The sequence below is a fragment of the Nyctereutes procyonoides genome, unplaced genomic scaffold (genome assembly GCF_905146905.1).
Source record: "Nyctereutes procyonoides isolate TBG_1078 unplaced genomic scaffold, NYPRO_anot_genome, whole genome shotgun sequence".
NCBI lineage: Eukaryota > Metazoa > Chordata > Mammalia > Carnivora > Canidae > Nyctereutes > Nyctereutes procyonoides.
The window spans coordinates 24584888-24601585 of NW_026575036.1; positions in this window are offsets into that span (position 1 = coordinate 24584888).

Genomic DNA, 16698 nt, shown 5'->3' on the forward strand with positions numbered 1-16698 from the left:
ACTTTGCATTTCACATCATTTTGAAAGCAGTCCATTCCCAGAGGGTCTGGACATATAGTCATGTCAGTGCCACATGTGTCCTCACATGTCTTCTGCATGTAACGTTCACTGATGAAGCAGAGCCGTGCTCAGCATATTTTTCAAATGCCATTTAGACGGTGCTATAAAAATGGTGTGCACTGTTGTTTTTTTTCACCTGTTCTCGGTACTGAGGGTTGTGGAAATTACTATTTCTGAGGACAACATCTGTTCTCATTAAAGAGAGGTAAAGTGTTCTCAAGACCCAGCTAGGCGTTTCATTAAATGTGATCTATGCGAACACTCCTTTATGGTGTTCATTTATTCACCTTGAGATGCTATTACGAATGTGCATTTGTGTAATGTCTAATGGATATAGTACAGTGCACTAAAACAGGATCCTTCGATTTAAAGCTATTTCACTATGGGTTTCGGAAAATTAGATTTCTCAGAAAGTGTTCAGCTCAAGGTCTTCTTTCCCTTTTTTAAATATGGTAGTATATTTTAGATGTGTGTATGTGTGTGTTCATATATATTTTATATATATACATATATAAAATAAATGTGTAAAGTAAAACCAGATAAGTATTATGATACTTGAAAGTCATGCCATAGTGAAGTTTCTTGCAAAAAGTAATATGGCCTCTGGCAGTTAAATTTTAGGTCAACGTATTATCAAGATGTGCCATCGGCAACTAAGAAGAATGGCTCCCAGGCTTTGGTGTGGGGGCCACGAGAACTACAGTGTAGGAAACTGACCAGAAACCTGCCTTCCTTGCCCTGAAATCCTTCACCAGGTCAGCACTGAGGCCCAACTTCCCATGGGCTGCTCCCAGCCAATGACTGGGGGTAGTGGGGGACTCCCCCTACAGCTCACTTTTCCAGCAGCCACCTCCTCCTGCCTCACCCCTGCCCCCCAGTGGCAGTCTAGGGCACTTTCTCTCGTCATTCTCTTTCTCTTTTTCTTTCCCTCAATGACCCAGACTTCCCTGGCTTTCTCCCCTGTAAAATCCATGTGTATTTAATCCCATCTTAACATCTGCATCCTGGACCAACATACAAGCTAAAGTGTAACATGATTAGCTAGTATATTAATACACTGAGGGGAAAAAAAGTTAGTCTCAGAAAGAGGTTGGTCAGCTTAGGGAGCTCCCCGAAGGATGCCAAAGCAAAGCTGAACATCTTAGCTCATGCTCCTCTGACCACAGGGGAGTGGCAACATTCCAGCCCCCAAACCTATCTTCATGGTGCTCTTAAGTAGTCTGTTAATCTGATGAACACACCTGGCTCTGACTTCATGCTGCTCAACTGAAGTTCAACTGATTATTTCACTTCCCAGTATTGTCTCTCTTTAAGGAGAAAACATGTGCATGGACTGGTGTCTACAAGGAAATGCTTGGAGCTTCTGAGAATTGCATACTGGGGACTCCGAATTGTGACTGCTGAGTGGGCCAAACATCCATGGCCAAAGGGGGGATCCCTTAGTAGTGGTGAGAGCTCCTGGCTTCTGGAGGGGATCAGACAGGCTCTGTGGAAGAAACCTTGATGGTGTCTGGCATATATTCAACAAGCAGTCAACGTTGGCAGTCATTCTTATTATTGGGTTATGTGTAGAATTGTCATCCGGAGAGAGAAACTTTGAGGTTTCTTCCAAAGATGAGTGTCAGCTCCCTAGGGCCATACATTGCAAGCTGGATCATAAGTAAGAGAAATTTATGAACATTGTGCTGGAAGCTAGAAGTCTAAAACCAAGGTGCTGGCAGGGCTTGTTCTTTCTGAGGGCTCTGAGGGAGAATCTGTTCCATGCTTCTCCCCCACATTCTAGTGACAGTTCTTGGCATACCTTGGCTTGTGGATGCATCATTCCAATCTCTGCTTCCATCTTCATGATGCATACTCCCTGTGCATCTCTGAGTCATCACATGGCCACCATCTTGTTATATGGATACCCATTATGGCGGGTTGGCATCCCATCCCACCCCAGTGTAGCCTCACCTTGACTTGGTACAGCTACAACTGCTCTGTTTCCAAATATTTCTGAGTTCCTGGGGGTTAGGATTCCAGCATATACTTTTGAGGATGCAAAATAATGATCAAATTTGGTGATTCTATGGAATTCTCCAAAAGCATAGTTCCATAATGAATGTAATTAGGGACGTTACTAACATTACACTCGATGTCTGTTCAAATTGGTTTAAAGGAGGGGATGGGGTACGGAGGGGAGGGAGAGAGGCAGGTTGTAGAAATGGAACCCAGAGGAGGACCCCCGCAGCGCATATGGCTGATTTCTACATAACAAAGAATTTTCTTGCTGCCCTTGAGCTCCTAACAGATTTAAGATGAGGACTGGGTACCAAGTTGCTCTGTCATTTCACAACCCCTACCCAGCTGGACATACACACTTTGTCAGACAGCCAAGTTGCCACACATTTTCTTCTCATCCTTTTGCCTCATACCCTCCATCCCTCCAGTCCTCTGGAAAGCTAATGGAAATAAAATATATCTATTATTCTGTTATATTTAAATAATGAAAAAGCACTTCTAGTCTCTACATTTAAATTTCCTTGCAGTATGAGATTGCTTGCTCTATTTTAGCCTATTAACTATGGGCAAAATACATTAACTATGTTTTACTTCTCTATTTTGTGACATTAACATTTGACTTTCAAATAATCATTTAAATATGTGCCACTGGAAAATATAGCTTATAATTACCACAGTATTTACATTTCTCAGGGTTGCAGCATAGCAATCTGAGTGGATGCTGTTTAAGAATTAATATGGATAGATGGAAATGACAGAGAATTTTAAAAAGGTCCAGTGGCTTGGGAAGCTATTCTCTGGCAATCCCTTGAGTTTGGTTTAAAAAAAAAAATAAAAAAGCAAGGCAGCTGTTAGGTGCTCTTAGGCTACTCTGCATTTACGGAATTTTCCATTGGATTGTATGTATTCAGGTCACATACACAGTAAGATTTCCTGCAGTGACAGTACAGATAAAAAGGCTGTGCAACTTGGTGATAATTGTGCTCCATTTAGGCAAACTGACAACTGGTGCATTTTTGCATTGTCTGGGAAGCATGGGAGACGCTTCTGTACGCATGCCTTAAATATGAATTCATTAGCACCCAAAGAACAATAGGATGAGTTTTGAAATATATTTTAATGAGAAATAGGCATTGAAAGGCCTTCAGAGTTCATGTTTTCTATATCACTATAAAGCTATGAGTTCATTAGTGGTTATTTCTTCAGTCAAACTTAGGAAAAAATAAGCCTTTTCTTCCCATTTTCTATGAGTGGCTTTCCTGAAACATGATAACATATTTTGAATATGTACTGTTTCTAATGATGATGATAGTGATAACAATGATTTAGCATCCCCTAATTATAGAAGGAGGGGCTGGAGAGAAAAAGGATATGAAGGTAATTCATTTGCTTGTTTTTGTTTTCCTTTCTTTCTTTTTTAGTTCGAGGTGTGTCCTACAGCCCCAGAGTCAAGATGAGAGAGTGTGCACTGCCCATGAACTGTCTGAGGTTCTCACCGTTCCTAGTTCCAAAGAAACAATGTTATCTAACCCTTTGTGGCCTGTCTGTTGTACTTTTAAGTCTTTCTAGAAGATAATATCTTTGGCGTGCAGTGCTGCTAATAGTATTGTGCTAATAGAAGCGTTGGCTTTTGACTCACTACACATCAGCAAAGCTGCCTTGAGGTCTACTCAAAGACATGGAAACCAGTGCATATAACCCTGGTGCAGCAAGGAGTCGGCCATTACAGGGGAAGGATGGGCATGATGCTAAAGTGATGAAGAGTTTAAAATGTTCCTTGTAGGGATCCCTGGGTGGCTCAACGGTTTAACACCTGCCTTCAGCCCAGGGCATGATCCTGGAGACCCGGGATCGAGTCCCACATCAAGCTCCCTGCATTGAGCCTGCTTCTCTCTCTACCTGTGTCTCTGCCTCTCTCTCTCTCTCTCTCTCTCTCTCTCTCTCAGTGTGTGTGTCTTTCATGAATAAATAAATAAAATCTTTAAAAAAATAAAAAATAAATAAAATGTTCCTTGTAATAAACCAGATAGAACATGTCTAACACAATTGAAAATGTCTAATGCTAATTTCCAAAGAAATTATAGTGATAGGCTAGACTACTCCCTGGAAAGATGCTTTTGCAAATGAAATCATTATTAAAATATTATGTAAATTTCCAAAGCAGGAACAAGTCTAAGAAGAATGACTTTTTATATATGGGCTCTCTCAGAAAAGGGAGACTCTTCTCTTCCAGTACTTCACGGCATCTATACTTTTCTCTTTGCTTAGAGTTCTCTGGCTTTCCATGTACCTGCACCGTCTAAAACGGGAGCCACTAAGCACATATAATTATTGAAATGTAAATGTCAATTAATTAAAATTAATGTTGAGAATTCAGTTCCTCAGTTGCACCAGCCACATTACAAGTGCTCAATAGCCATACATGACTCGTGGCTACTGTGATGGACAATAAGAATCATAGATCATTTGTGTCATTGAAGAAGCTTGCCTTCTCTCTAGCCATTTTTCACCAATCCAGATGACAGGCTGGTCCTATTTACTCCACCTAACTATTGATCTCTACTTTCCTGATTGTAAAACTGACACTCAGGGAAGAAAAGATTTGTGGTCAATTTCACATAATTAATAAGCAACAGAACACTCAGTCCTGGCTCAATTGTCTCCAAATTATTCTTTTTTTTTTTTTTTTAACTACCAAATCATTTCTACTCTAAGCCAGTAATGAGATTTCTTTCCATAGTGGAAATAAAGAATAAATAGTCAAAAATACAAAAATTTCAAATAAAACCTCCAAAGTTAGAGTTAGTATTTAGCTTAACTAATCAGAGAAAAATCTGTGTTATCAGTGAAGTTATCAGTGCATTGATAGCCTCCACATAGGGCTCAAAATGGCTATTGTCTTTTTAGCCTTGGATCTTCCTTTTGATCTGATGGTCAAAGAATGGAAGTTTTTTGTTCAATTTTCTTCCTAGAATGTCCAGTATGATGAAAAGAGTAGAGGATTAGAAGTCAAATACCTAGGATATAGCCCAGATATGAAACTAACAACTAGATAAGATGTTGGACAAGTCAATTATGTTCTGAGTCTGTTTTTCTGGCAGTTCATAGATAACTTAGCTGAGTTTCTGTATTCAGGGCTGATATTTACTTGGTGTGCTCCAATGTGACCACGTGATTTATTAAATTATTGAACTAGTCCCAAATCAGGTGGTAAATGGCACCCGTTCTTAGCCATCCCAGATCCTCCCTTGGGATCCTCTCATCTCTTCAAGATGTAAAAACAGCAAGATCAATGGTTGAAAAAAAAAAAAGGGCCTTTCATAACCCTGCTCCAGGGACAGATGGAATGCATTCTGATTGTCACTTTTCACGTCATAATGGTTATTAAATATTTTGGATATATATGTATCCTGCATGCATCCAAATATGTGCACAATCTTCTCATTTGTTATGTGTGTAGGTTGTCTGTTTGGTTCAATTTAAGTCTGAAGTACAGACTCAAAGCTGGTAAATTATTTAAGGAATCTATCAGGCTTTCAGCAAATGAATCAAGAAGCCTCGCCCTGCTGTGGAGTGGAAAGGCAAAGAAATGAGGAGAGGATGGCAGTGTTCATGTTCTGGATTGCTCTCCATATGTCGATAGCCATAAGTTCTGTGAGCAAATTCCTGTTGTCTGAATCATTCTACATCAATAGCCAGCTTTTCTTCTTAAAAGTGTTTAGATAATGGGTTGCCCACGCCCTACCAAAAAAAAAAAAAAAAAAAAACCCTAGAAAAAAGAGTTTAAATGATTATCTTTGACATTGAATACATTTCAAGATCATTGAACCAGGTTCTCTTCCTATGACTCACCTTATGCTTCCTGAACCAACATTAATTCACCTCTTAAGACACCTGACAACTTCGGGGAAAGAAGTATAGAGCATATAATAATTTATTCATAAGTTTCCAGTCATTGCTGGTTTTAAAAGAGGTTAGCTTTTTATTCAAAGCGCCCCCTCTCTATCCTCCTTTTAAAGTTAAAAATGCAATGTCTATAGGATTAAAACAGAGTGATTTTTAGATTGCATTTCAATCTAAACTCTCAAGTTCCCAACTGATTTTCACAACTTGTGCTATTAGACTTCCAAACACTGCTTTTGCTAAATAACTTGAGACTCCTTCCATTTTTCCGCACTGATGCTCTCAGCTCATCTGTTAGTTTTCCTCACAGCAGCAAGATAGCTGCAGAGTTCTTGGCATCACATTCTCACAAGCCAATATGAAGAGATAAGAAACATTTCCTAGAAGTCACTTTAGCAGGCTTATCCTACATCTCATTGTCCAATATTGAGTTGTTCCTAAGTCAGTTACTGGGAGAGCAGAAGGAATTACCATGATTCGCTGAGATGAATTAAGATCTACCCAGTGGGGTAGAGCCAACTTGTTCACAGTGTTCATGGAGGACTGCGTCTGTTAGTGAGGAACCAGTGTGAATGGCTATTGGTTGCATAGTTATTACCATCTGCCGCACAGAATGGCCCTGTGGGGTAGACATTATTTCCCCCATTTTATGGTCAAGTAGACTATAATTTGACATGGTAAGCAAAGTGCCCATAGATGAAAAGTGGTCAGTGATGGAGCTGTGATTTGAATTAAAGTCTGGAGGACACAAAGCAGGTGTACCTGCACTATGCTCTCTATACCACCTCTTGGTCATTCTACACTCACAGAAGATTTTTGACCTCTCACTCAGTCTTCCTCTTCAGCACAATCTCTCTCATTTTCTGGGGGGATTTTGATATTGTGTAGGCCATCCACTGAATCCTAGCTACAGCATCATCCAACACCCACTTCGATGGCTTTTGTTTCACCCCACTTTAGTCTCTCACTCCCTTGGCCTTACCTCCAACAACCCTTTCAGTGTTGAATCTTAAATTCTAATATCTCATGCTTGGACACAACTCTCAGCCTTCCAGGCTTTCTTTATTCCTATTCCTTCCTATTTTGCCTTCCTTACTCCTACTTATTTCTACACCAATTCTTTAAGCTCCTGGAGTCCTCCAACCTCCCTTCCACCTGGAATGTCTATTAGACTTTGTGAACTTGCTGACCTCTCAAAGCTCCAGTCAAACCCTCTTGATGGGGTTCAGGACACGCTACCCCAAAATATGGCACCTTGGCATATGAAATATTTTAAGCTGAAAGAGTTTGAGAAAACAGAAGAAGCAGGAAAGTCACTTTGATCTTCCCTCCATCTTCCTCCCCGAAACAGGTCGGTCACAAAGCCCTCATGTGAGAGGTGCCTTCTCTATACCTGGAGGAAAGGAGCATCTTTATCTCTACAGACCAACATACCCTTAGAAGAATCCTAACAAACAGACCTTGCAAAGTTTTCCCCAAGTTTGCAACAGTTCCCTCGTACTCTTATGACCTGTAAGATCTCTCCGTGACTTCCCACTCTTCATCAAAACTAGCATAAAAATATTCAGGTCTAACTATTTCTTCCAGTCTTCATTTCCGTATCACATAAAACTTATATTAAATAAATGTGCATGCTTCTTTCCTGCTAATCTGTCTTTGTCAGTTTAATTTTTAGACCCAGCCAGGGAATCTAAAAAGGTTTTTCACCCCTTTGCCCTTACCTAGAAGAGAAGGAAACAGGATCAGAATGCTGACATGAGTTGCCTGAGATCTCATTATTAGCAATTACAGGGCTGGAACCCTGGTCCCCTCTGGTTTTGAGTCTGGGCCAATGTTTTGTTTTGTTTTCCCCACTCTGTCACTTCAGGTTGTGTCTTTCCTCCTGATAAACATTTAAAAATATACAGGTTGGAACAATATTTTAGGACATTAACCATTTATACATGAGTATAATATACTTTAAAAAAGATTTTACAGCAAGTTTTGTTAAGGTCATGTTTTGTAGTCCTGAGGAGCCCCAAAGAGAAAAAGACTCTGCAGATTTCCCTGCTGACAGGAAGACAGTAATTGAATGGTCAGAGACAAGCAAGTGCTCACACTTTGAGCATTCCAGGCAGATAGTCAAGAGATAGCTGAAATTCTCTAAGTTCTCTTCAGGATAGATGTTCTGGATTAATTGTTTTAAGATAAAGGGGAAGTCCCAAGAACAAGGTGATATTGCGTTGTCCTTAGTAGCAGATCTATAGATGGCATTGCTTAGATTGCTACTTTGTAAGTAAAACACACAAAACAGCATAAATTGCAATATGAAAACATACAAAAAAAGAAAACAAAAGAAAATATTCTGTACTGCTCTATTTTCTGCAAAACAGGATTTACTAGAGTGTAATTGCTTAATTCAATTGATCCAAAATTACAAATTTAGATAATCTAGAGATGAGAACTTAATATTTCCAAACACATGCAAAAAAAGTGTTGCTATTTCGTAATGCGCTGAGTTTTAGTTATGTTTACTGGCTTGATCAGAATCCTATTGCCTCACACAAAGATAATCACAGAAACTGAAATGAGCTTCAAGGAAACACAAAGGTGTTGATTAACAAAAAAGTGATAAGGTGTTGAGGGTCAAAACTAAAAAAAAAAAAGAAAAGAAAAGAAAAGAAAGAAAAAAAAAATCCCTGCTTTGGTTTAATCTTTGTTGAATATGACATGTCTTCTGAGCAAATTTTACCTGTGTAATCAAAAGTCTTCCAGCTTGGTGTGAGGTGATATGATATATATCTTAAATGATTTTTTGTGCTTTAGAAACTTTGCAAGTACCCATTATAGTTTTTTAGGCTGGAAACAGAATCCTGACCATTTAAAGTACTTTTTTGAATTGTATCTAATTACTGTGGGATGAGAATAGATCTCTACCCTAGCTTCAGTTATCCTCCCCAACCGCACCCTACTAGGTAAAAGAGGGAAGAAAGGAACGAAGAGAGAAAAAAAAAAGGGTAGGGGTGCAAAGAATTCTGTGTTTAATTATGGCTGTAAATGTCAACAGGTGAGTCAATAGCTGACAGAAATTTTCACTGTGGATCACAGGGAGGAATATGGAAAAATGGTTTGAAAGATGGCTACATCCTTGGGGGATTTTTCTCAATGTTAGGCATGCCAGGAGTGGCCATTGGTCTTAGATCAAGAATGTATGCTGTCCCACATGCTGGTCTGTGGTCACTTCTGATCTCTTTAGAGTCTGGTGCCTTTTGACTGTGTGGGTACGACAGATATATTTCACTGCTGCTCTGTTCCAGAACTGGTCTATCTTCCAGTCATAGATCTTGCAGACAGTTCATGGGGAAGGCAGAGTAATGGACCTCTGGAAATAAGAAACAACCTGGAAATAAAGGAAGTAAGATTGTTATTTGAAAATTAAAATTTTTTTATTTTAAATAATTTTATTTATTTATTCATGAGAAACACACACACACACAGAGGCAGAGACACAGACAGAGAGAGAAACAGGCTCCATGCAGGGAGCCCGACCTGGGACTCGATCCTGGGACTCCAGGATCACGCCCTGGGCCAAAGGCAGGTGCCCAACCGCTGAGCCACCAAGGTATCCCTGAAAAGTAAACTAAGAAATGAATCCATCATAATTTGGAGTTAAGAGAGATACATAAAGTCTTATTAAAGTCATGAGCAAGTCTGAGTTGTGCATGTCTAAACAATGGCAAAAAGTGGATATATTAAATCTATCTTGCCAGGGTATTCATATTATGGAGACGGACATGGCAGGCTGTCAGAGCCAATGCTGGCTGCATATCCTGTTCACAAAACTAATTTCTCTTGTTTCCTTTTTCCCCAAAGTAAACTTCTTATGTATTTTGCACTGGTCAGACTGACTTAAATGTGAGGTCTTGTCAGATTTATCTTTAAAATTTAATAGATTGGCATTCTGTGTTTCTGTGTTTTTAGTTTTGTTAGAACAATGTACATCTCTAAATCCAAAAAAATTCTAGATTACTGATGAGTTTCAGAGCCCACGAGTCTGAGATCATTCTCTGGAAAGTGGTGGATTCACTCTCTGAGATAGTCTCCTTGTGAGGACCTATCTAGGCAGCTAGCCAGCCCTCTCTAGGCAATGCCCACCTGTCTCCTGTGTACACCTGCTTCACTGCCTCTCAATCAGTCTCTGGTTAGATGCCCTTGCTACCATGTTCTTTTCATTAGTAAGGCCTGTGGTGCCCAACTCCATGATGGATGATAGCCCTACACTACAACAGAATAGGGGCTATAACTATACCTAAGTCAGAGAGAGAGGAAAAATAACCAGTCAACTTAATGGACAACAATCCATGGCTCTGGTGATAGATAGAACTAAGTAACTGTTACGCTTCTTCCTGGAAGTTTTATGTGCATAGATAATAAGTAGGCTCTAATAGAAAGTTTTATTACAAAGAACTCATCAGCCTCAATATTTCTTATTTAAACCTTGGGCTTTTTTGGCTCATCCAGTTCCACAGCTGTCACACCAAATACTTATTTAGAGCCAAGAAACTCAACTGTACCTTTTTCCTCAAGAAAAAATTGTGACAGGGACCCTTGTGAATTGTTTTATTTCGTTTGTCAGACAAATGTAATTTTTTTGTATGTGACCAGAAAGTGTTTGTAAATATGAAGGCTCAAACTGGTGCCAAACATTCAAATGTGAAGTCAAAGTAAGTTTCATGTCACTGGTAACTTGTGTTAATGTGTTAATGTTTCCTTAATAATAACACATGATAGCAATATGTTTGTTTACGGTTTAAAAATATTTTTTTAAAAAGCAGAACCCTAGGTGAGTATGTCACCTGGAGCATAGTTCCCTTGTGGATCACACTCTCTGATTTCAAAATTTCAGAGCCTCTCCTGATCTATCAATCATTAACTGTTGTTTTTTTAGCTACTAAGAAGACTGTGTTATATAACAGATTGTCCCTGACTATTGAAATGATTAATTTTGGGGTGGTGTGGTGGGTAGGGAAAACTTTAAAAATTTTAAGTAAAGCTGCTTTATAACATCTTAAGCTATAGTATCTCATAACCAACTAAATCTATGCAAATTTATTGAATAGTCAGAGAACAAAAGAAGAGAGTTACCAAACCAGTAGAACTCAAGCAGCATTTCAGATTATCTGCTGTATGTCTGGCATTGTGTGCTATATGGAAGGGCATCAAGCATTTTACACAAAAGACTCATAAAAGAGATGGGACAGTGGGGGCACTGCTGGCTGTAAGTGGTAGTCTGTCGATCATTGCAGTTCACGTGTTTGTATATTTCTTTCCTCCAGAGATGGTGAGTGTCCTGGGCAGTAGGACTTGAGTTAATCTCTATTTCTTCCATTGTCAGCTCCCCTCTACCTCGACTTTCCATTAGCTTTCAGCACAATGATTGGTATGAATAAATAGAGACATAGGAGATGAAAGGGGTATATAGAGACTGCCAACTATGGTGTTCCCATTTGCTCCCACAAAACGGATGCTAGAAATAAGTCTTCAGGAACTGGAGTCTTTTCCTATTTTTTCCTCGAGAGTGACTGAGTAATCAGGGATTTTGAACTTCTTAGAAGTCCTAATCCATAGCTCAACCTGGTGCTATGCACCTCCCCTCTCTTCTTGTGTCCATGGAGTTACTAGGTCCACTCCCATGACTGGTTGGGCTGACCAGTTCAAACAACCAGTTGATGCAGCTTATAAAAATAACCACACTGGACTTGTTGGCAAAGCCTGGACTTCAAGGAAGATAAGTAGTGGTCTGAGTCAGCTGCTCATGAAACTCAAGCAAGGCAGGCATGATAATAATAAGGAAAGAGAATTGATGGTAACCAAAATGTCCCCAGATAACATATCACCTCACTGAAGAAATGGAGATGGAAATAAATGGGTGAACAGAGAAATGCACCAGTGGACTTTGAAAGAAAATAATTTCTGCCAACGTTATATTATAAAATATTATGTTGACCTGCATTTATTGGAACATAAATAGAATAATTAATTTAATGAGTTTTAAATATGAAAAGTAACATGATGATGAAAGTAGGATAAGTTGTCCTCAAAAATTCTCACTATTACCAGAATTTAATTTTTTAACAATAAACCCTACAGGAGTTTACAAGAGTCTTCAGTTGAGTCAATGTATGGAACCCCACAGAAGTTTCAGAGAGTCTGCAGTTGGACTAATAAATATATGGATTCTGTTCTAAAGCCAGGAAAAAGATTTTCTTTTCTGTCAGGGTTTCTGTCTAGCTGGTAGATTTAATCCCAATTCTTGTGTGATAATTGTTATCTTCCATCCATTTAATACCCATTTGACTTGAAGGCCAGAAAATTGTGGCTTTAAGAAATTAACAGGAGTCAGTTTTGTTGAATACCACTAGTTATTTTTTACTCAATCGAGTACATATAATCACGTATACCTGTGGCTGGTGTGTGGATACCCACTGTGTATTTTCCTTATTTGTACCCAGCCAAAAAGTGCAAGAGGCAGAGGGACAGAGATTAAACCAATATTTGGAAAAATGAGCCACATAAAAGTGGAATATTTATTTCCACCAATGGTGGCTAAAAATGTTTGCATATTTATGCCAAAGTCTCTTCAGACTCAATGACTAGCTTCCATAATTAATTGGTCAATGAGTGATGTGCTTTTTAATATTTGTATCATTAAATTATTGTTGTAATATATACTTTTGAAGTTTGAGAAGAGACCATCTCTGCTGTGTAAGAAGAAGTAGGATAGGGGAACTTGCCCCAACTTCTTTACTATCAGGGACAGGCTCCACTCCCTCAAGGCATCTCTTCTCACAGCCAGTGAACCACTAACAGAGTGCTCCAAGTTTCACAAAGCAGTTTCACATACATCATACCATTCTGTGAGATTTTACAGAGGAAGAAACAAAGACACCAAGATCAGAAATGCATCTCCTAGGAGAACATAGCAAGAGATAGGGACTGGGTTTACATCCAAGTCTTCTCCACACCCCAAGACATTTCCATATTATCACTTGACAAATCCCAAGTAAATAGTAGTCATTTCTCAACAAACAGAAATAGGGCAATGTGTAACCTTGAAATATAATTTTTTTTCTAAAGCTAACAGGCATCTTAATTGATGAGACCTCTTAGGGTTCCCCATTTTTTTTTCTTAAAACTGCATTATTATTTGTAGAGCATTAAAAAAAAAAGTTCAGATTTACAGTTAATAGGAAATAATTAAAGAATTAAAGAATAATTAAAGAATTCTCAAAATAATGTATATCTGATTTTGAAAACATTCTCAAAGCTGCTTTTGGCACCAGAAGGTCATTGGAATATTAATTAAATAAAATTGGAAAAGACCAGAGATTCTAGGCAGGAAGAGATGGTTAGATCTTTTGAAATTACACTGAAGTTAAATGACCAGAGAAATCTGATGATAATTATATCACAGTGACACTCAATCTTCTTACACCTTAGGACATCAGCCAGGGCCAGAGCTTTGCTCTGTGTATCATAGGCTTTTTTTTGGGGGGGGGGGCAGTCTTCTAATTGATTGAAAAATAGTTTTGTCTTCTTTAGAGAAGAAAGCAAACTAATGTCAGGTTTTAATCTGGAGGACAGACACACAAACCATACTCCTACTCATAGATCCTATGGAGTTGAAATGGTAGACAAACTACCTCTTCAAGTCATTCTCTTTAAAAGTTAATTCAATTGCTGTCTTTTAAAAGATTTTATTTATTTATTTGAGAGAAGAGAGAAAGAGAGAGAGAGACCAAGAGAAAGCACAAGCAGGGGGAAGGGCAGAGAGAGAAGCAGGATCTCACTGAGCAGGGAGCCCATTGCAGGGCTCAGTCCCAGGCCCCTGGGATCATGACCCAAGCCAAAGGCAGATGCTTAACCAACTGAGCCACCCAGGTGCCCCTCAACTGCTATTTTTAAAAGCCTTTTCTCTCTAAAGATCTCTATAATAACATTTTAAAAAGTTATAAAAAATATACCTAGCACATAGTAGATGCTTGTTCCATATTTCTTGTCTAAGTGATTGATTCCGGATGGATTGAAGAGGAGAGAAAGGAGACAGGGAGGCTGGTTAGGTGACTATTGCAACAGTCTAGCAAGGTGATGGGGACTTACTTGGGGGCAGTGTAAAAAAGAAAGCCGACACCAGGGCAACTATACAGGTAGAGCTGACCCCCTTATTGAATATTTGGTAGATTCCCACAATCCAGGGAAATTACTGAAAACTCTCCACCAACTTCCTCTATCTGCTTCTCTAATTTTATCTACATTGCCCATTTCTCTACTCATTCTCTTTGAAAAGATTTGTTCTCTCCTATTCATCTGGGAAGTAAAGCAGAAACATTAAGTAATTAAAACCAGTTATATTCCAATAACATTGGAGATGATTGCTGTACTCTTCATGTTATATTTTACAGGTACTTACTTAATATAGTCAAGTCTACATGGGTCAGAAACATAATTAAAAGAAGCATTTGTCTTCAGGAAATAAGAAAAAAAGAAAAAATCAGACTATCACTTATATGAATTCTGAGGCTGCATGTATTTGCCCATTACATTTTGCTACTTGGTGAACTTCAGGAGAATGACCCCTAAGTCCAAGCCTTGTGCTGAGACTGGTTCTTGGGTGAGCCAAACTGGATATTATAGTGTGTCAGTTCCCTTTGAACTTGAGGACAAATGTGCAACAGAGTCCTTGGCTTCCTGCGTAGACTAACTCTTATGTGTGAATTCATGAGCATCTGCTAGGATTTATCCTCAAAAATTGCATTGGCTTCCTCTATTGATGCCTCTGGACAACTTTTTGTCGAGGAGGTAGGGATAAAAGGAAGAAATCACCAGCAATCTTTGTGCAGATTCTAAAGAACTCAGAGAGTTCAAGAAATTAAAACAAGTGTTAGTTTAATTCAACGATCACGTAGCCAGTGCCTGCTATGTGTTTATTGATGGGCCTCATAAATATTCTTGCATTCAACTGTTACCATCAAATTTTTAAGATTTTCCCTCCGTGCATTTGACTTCTTTGCAGCATTCCTTCTTTAGATGCATCCAAGTTGATAAAAGATGTTGCCTCCATTCTCATGAGCAATTAGCAAAAATAACTCTCTCTTCCTTCTTCCCTGTGGTCCTTTATGTGTGTCTTCTTAGAGGCCCTTTATGTGTGCTGGTTAGAGCTGTTAAGAAAGAGTGCTACTCTAGAGACAGGATTTGATATCAGAAAGAAATATCTGGTGGAGGCCAACCGCAGGGACCCAGCGGTTTAGTGCTGCCTTTGGCTCAGGATGTGATCCTGGAGACCCAGGATTGAGTCCCACATCGGGCTCCCTGCATGGAGCCTGCTTCTCCCTCCGCCTGTGTCTCTGCCTTTCTCTCTCTCTCTCTCTCTTTCTCTCTCTGTGTGTGTGTCTCATGAATAAATAGAAATCTTAAAAAAAGAAAAGAAAAGAAAAGAAAAAAGAAAAAAAAAGAAATATCTGGTGGAGAACTAGTCACTTATGTTTAGAGTAAAGGGCCTGTAGTGTGATGAAAGAATCAGAGGACAGTTAAGGCTACCTAAGGATATTTTTAAGTCATGGCTCATGTGTAGCAGCTGAAAAAGTATGTCAGCACTCCTTCCACTCATGTGACCTGATACTTAAAGTCATTGAAAATGACTTTGTCAGTGTTCCACTTTTATCTGGGGGATTTCAACCCACCCGTCTCCCACATGCTTATGTAAAATGAGGTGTGGCTGTGGTGATGGTGGGGGGCATATGGGCTCTCCACTCGTGGAAACGAAGCATTTGAAATTTGCTCCAGTGTAATACCTGGATAAGTCACGTAGGGTCAAGGATTGCAAACAATTCCTCTTAAGGGCACTAGGGACAAGCCAGAGTGGCTCTCTGGTGCCATTGAGGTCCATGTGTATTCCAAGTTCTGGAAATAGAAAACGTTTCAAAAAGTTCTGCCAGATGCCTCGTCCTGGCTGGTTTTCCTCTTATTATTCCCCTTGAGTGCCAAGGAGCTACCGCCCTCCCCCCATGGCCATATGCAGGTCAGCGGCTGTGCAATCAACAAATCAATCAAATAGGCAGCAATTGGCTTTTAGGAACTGGCTCCGGATCTACAGCAAAGGCTCCTGTGGGGATTATGCTCAGCCAAACCTGCCAAGGGCACATTGAGAGGGATCTGCACTGGGACATTTTATTGTCCTGACCTCCCAGACCTCTCTCTATGAAACGTGCAGGGGTTGTTTTTGAAAGGGAAGTATGAATATGGGGCATACGCTGTGAACTCCTCATCGCTGTATGCCTCAAGGCCGAAATGATGAAAGCCCACCTATAGCACCTTTGTTCTAGATCGGGACGTGGTGAAAGGATGGAGATACCCAGCCCTCGTGCTCCTGTTGTCCTGCACCCATGGTAGCTACCACTCACCCATCATGAAGTTCTTGCTAAACCCAGCCACAGAGCTTTGTCAATCCAACATTCCAGGAATTCTGTTGGCATTAGGACATGACATGCAACCTATTTGCCTAGGCTGGGGAGCTCCAGTTCAGAGCTGCCCCAGAGGGCTTATCCCAAGAAAGCTGTATTTAGGACAGGACTCCTTAGGTGACCCCTGGCTTGCCCTGGAGAGAAGACCAAACCTCTGAATGGTCCATCAACACATCCAGGCTTTCAGGAAGTGTCAGAATAAGCAATGACAACTGTCTTGGGCTCATCTTACATT